This window comes from Aegilops tauschii, chromosome 2 (assembly GCF_002575655.3).
Source record: "Aegilops tauschii subsp. strangulata cultivar AL8/78 chromosome 2, Aet v6.0, whole genome shotgun sequence".
Classification (NCBI taxonomy): Eukaryota; Viridiplantae; Streptophyta; class Magnoliopsida; order Poales; family Poaceae; genus Aegilops; species Aegilops tauschii.
Genome location: NC_053036.3, coordinates 502751232 through 502756235, shown reverse-complemented (window position 1 = coordinate 502756235; position 5004 = coordinate 502751232).

Sequence of the window (5004 nt, the reverse complement as noted above, 5' to 3'; positions counted from 1 at the left end):
ATAGCTCTCCAGAGCATCTAATTAATTAAACCATACATTGAAACTATGTAAAACATTTCAATGCGAAAACCATCGCACTATGTAATAAGAAGGAATAATAAAAGTAACCAAATTAGACAAGTAACTATCTAAAGTAAGAATTTTTTCCTTTCAGAAAGAAGATAAGAACAAGAGGCTCACCACGGTGGTGCTGGCGACGAGATCGGCGCGGGCGATCGACGGTGGTGAAGACGGGGACGGGACGTGACGGACCGCTAAACCTAGACAAATCTCGGGGAAAATGGAGCTCGGAGTTCGAGTTTCGAGAGGAGAAAGATTAACTAGTGTGGCTCAGACATTTCATCGAACACCTCATGTGCATAGGAGGTGAGCTAGAGCACCCAAATGCCCTCCCCTCGCCGGCCAGAAAAAACAGAGCACTGTGGAGTGCTCTGCTGTGGCGATGGGGTATATATAGGGAACTCTTTGGTCCCGGTTCGTGGCACCAACCGGGACTAAAGGCCTTTGGTACCGGTTGGTGCCACGAACCGGGACCAATGCCCCCTTTAGTCCCGGTTGGTGGCACCAACCGGGACCAAAGGCCTTGTGCTGCCCCGCGTCAAAAGTTTAGTCCCACCTCGCTAGTTGAGAGGGCTCAAGAGTGGTTTATAAGCGCTGCTGCGCCCACCCTCTCGAGCTCCTCTCAACTGCAGGCTTTCGGGCCTAACCGTTCTCATTGCCTGTGGGGCCTACTGGGCCTTCTGCGGGCCTGAATCCTAGCCCATGGATGGGTTTCAAGTCGTATTCAGGCCGTGGTGGCCCAGTAGGTGGCATTATTTTTTTCTCTGTTTTTTGTTTTCTCTTTTGCTTTATTTGTTTTGTTTTGTTTCTACTTACAACAAAAAACTTATTTATTTTATTTCTAATTACTTATGTATTTTACTTTAATTATTTTATTTTTATTTATTTTACTGCCGCTATTTTTATTTATTTTACTGCTGCTATTTTTATTTAATTTATTAAGGTTTATTTATTTTAGTTACTATAGTTTATTTTATTTTATTTTATTAAGGTTTATTTATTTTTATTTATTTTATTAAGGTTTATTTATTTTATTTACTATAAAAAATGAACATAGATACGCCTATAGAGAAAATTCAACCTAAATTCATAATAAATTTCTATGAAATTCAAAGAAATTTACTGTGAATTTAGGTCAAATTCCCTGTATAAGGGCATCTATTTTCACTTTGAGAGGAGCTCAACAAGGCAGAGAGGGACGGGCTTATAAACTGGTGTGAGCGCCCTTCGGTTGGCGAGGTGGGACTAAACACTGGCCGCAACTAGGACCAGCCCTTTAGTCTCGGTTTGTGGTATGAACCGGGACTAAAGGGTGGTGGGCCAGGAGCGTGGCCCATTGGTCCCGGTTTGTCCCACCAACCGGGACCAAAGGGGCCTGACGAACCGGGACCAATGCCCCCACGAGGCCCGGCAGGCCCCTGGCCGCATGAACCGGGACCAATGCTCGCATTAGTCCCGGTTCGTGATTGAACCGGGACTAATGTGAATATTGCCCTGTGACCAAAGCCCAGTTTTCTACTAGTGACATGATTTTGTGTGGTTGGCCAAAGGTGACGATGAACCACAATTTGCGGCCAGAGCTAGAATAGTCAACGCCATTTGTGGGGGTGCTGCAACAGATTCATCCTTCACAAGGTCCCACTGTTGCCACCAAACATATGAACATGCAACAAGAATACACTCCTAAAGTTCCAACATTCCAAGTACATGAGATTGTCAGGTCGAATTTGCTTGCCAGGAGTTGTGGTGGAACATCACAGGGGATGGTGCTCGTAGTGAAAATGAAATGGTATTTGCACCAAATTAGTAGCTACGCACAAACACAATGTTGATTGCACTACTGGTCCCTAATGGTTGGAACAAAAGAACGACGTGATTGACCGTGAAGGATGAGGGTATGACATAGGCTCCGGGTAATGGCAACATAGATAGAAAATTAAGAGCATCTCCCATCGCAAACATAACCCCTCCCACCCCCTACTCCAAATCCCATTTGTTCAGGTACACGATGCCCCTTCCTATTTTATCTTCAAATAATCCAAACACATGCATATCATTCATGGGATGAAGAGAGGAAGAGTGAGACAGGAGAAAGTGGTTCGGGGTAGGGCAGAGTTGGCATGCACTACTGCAGGATGATGCTAACGCAACACTACGACCAGAGACCCTTCGACGAAACTGTGTGCGACGCCATAATCACAAACATTGGTGTAAAAAAACCGTCAAAAAGGTGCAAAACGTTTGCGACGGAGGATGCATCAAACACGGTTTAGATTTTAGTTGCGTGTGCGATGCAGGGCATACGGTTCAGCTCAATTAACTATTTGCGATGAGGATTAACAAAAGAAACGGGCAACCAGATGAAGGTGTGTGCGATGTACATCATACGGTTCACTCGGATGAACTGTTTGTGATTAGGCAACACAATGGAAACGGTCAGCCAGATCAAAGGTGTGTGCGATATACGACATGTGGTTCACTCGGATGAACTGTTTGCATTGACACATGAGAACATAAATGGTTCAAATGAACAAGATGTGTGTGATACGCGACAAACAGGTTTGAAATCATAAATGTTTGTGAATACCGATAATAACACAGACGGTTGCTGCTAATAAGACGTGTGTGTTGTGCGATGGGATTGCATACAGAACAACAACATATATACATATACACACTTATAAGGACATGCTTGCATAACCAAATTAAACATCCACTAATATAGGTGGCTACTACAACCATGGCATTTGCACACACCAAAGTAAACTATTACATGCATAATTACATAGGTGGCTACTACACACATGATATTTCCACACACCAATAAAGTAAACTATATATTACATGCATGATTAACTAGCATAAACGATCATCTGATCATCATCTACTTCTTGTGACGCTTGCTCTGCTTGTGGCTCGATCTGGGCTCGTCGATTTGGGTAACGAGGCACTTCCTCATGTCAATGATCCGCCTGTGCATCTCGTAGCATGTGTACACGCTCTTGGCCGCAGACCTGAGGTGAGTTTCATCCAGTTGCCGCATCCAGGCCCCGTGCCAGGATACGGGACTTGTTCTCTGGGCATCCTGCTTCATCTTTTCGTAGTAGGGGTCGATGATGGCCGAGGCGAGTTCGACCAGGGAGTCCTTCTTTGTGCTGCCCTAGACCCTGTAGTGGTCACGGATTTCGACAAGGTTCTTGCAGGCCAAGCCCGTAATACTGAGCGCTTTTACATCGTTGGTGGTTTCCACCATGGCGAACTTGTAGTCAGTGTTGTTGACAAACCTGTTGAAATGGTCGCAAGGCTCTGTGGCCATGCAGTAGTGGTAGATGAGGACATGATGGCGCACGCACAACTGGGCGAAGACAACCTTCTGATCTGTGCCGGGACGATCGACGGTGTACTGGAGGTCGATGCCGACCACCTTGTACTTGTCTCGAGCAAGCAACTGCTCAACGCTGTTGATGTAGTCGTCCACCACGGCCGGGTCGATGGTGTACACCACCGAGAGATCCGTCTCCCTCGCGTGGGTCTCCACTCTATACTCGCCGAACTCCATTGGAGTGCCGTTGGACATCCCCTCTCTATGTGTCGTCGTGGGCGTGCTTATTGTGTCGTGGGGCGCGATCGAAAGGTTGAAGAGACTAAGGTTATAATGGCCGTGGGAATTAAAGGGGAAGCCGGACGGCCAGGAATATCGGCAGGCCCTGATGGCAGTTCTAATTTGCAGTGCGTAACTCCATCGTGTCGCACATAACTGCATCGTGTGGCAACGCGCGTGGCGCAACCGCATGCATATGGGGCCCCTGACGTGATCGTGCGCACGCCCAACCGCTGGCAGAGTGCGCGCGGAGGGACGCGAGCAGAGCCCTCCGCGGTCGCCTCAACGGCGAGCAACCATATATATATATATATGCATATAGCAGTTGAACACGCAAGGAAAAGCTGTCCACAAGCTGAGCACGCCAACGGACGCGACAGAGCGCGCCGCGGCGCTTAACGGCGAGCACAACGCGTTGCGGCGCCTAACGGCAAGCAGAGCTTGCCGAGGGACACGAGCAGAGGACGGCACAGTGATACGTGGCAAATTAGACGAACTGTGCGAGCGATGTGGGAGACATCAAGCACGAACCCGATTAGAGTTGCGTGTGCGATACGTGGCGTACAGTTGATCCATCCGAGCTGTTTTTGATGAAACAAGCCGTGTGTGTTGCGGGCAAACGCTGGCTGGTATATAACCTGAAATTTAACCAAAAAAGTGTTAATGCATGTTACAAAAATTGTATAGCTGGAAACTATGTTCAAATACGACTCCAACGATATAATCTTTGGCGACATGCATTCGTATTTTATTAGTTAAATCCTACTTATAAACCAGGAAGGGGGTATAGTAGGTAATTAAATTGCAAATGTTTTTTTATTAACTGTATGTGTATGTGTCCTCTCGTCCTCCTCTCGCACGTCTTGTCACCCCGCTGCCGCATACGGCTTATAGCGCAAGCTTGCGCAGTGTGCGGGGGCGTTCTTTTGGCCAAACGGTGGTGCCAATGAATCATCGGTGAGCCCGTTCCCGCGCAACCTCGCAGGTTCCCGCGCAAGCTTCCCACCCGACTCGGTGAAATCCCCCAAAATCCCAATGCTTACCGGCCTACTATAAAAACCCTCACGGCCGGCGAGTCCTGCATCGCAGTTTCCCCCCCTCCCTGTAGCTTACCTCGTCTGCTTCTCCCACAATCGCCAATGGCACCGGTCCGTCGTCGTCGCTCAACCACTCTGTCATCATCAGAGGACAGCTCCAGCTGGGAGGCTACCCCGCGGCGGCGGCGCAGTCCCCGACGTAGTGTACTGCGCGTGGCGTCCCTGTTGGGTGTGCGCGGAACACCCACCACACGATCCGCCGCCGCTGCCCGTCGGCAGCTGTTGCCGGCCGCCGTTGCCGCCACA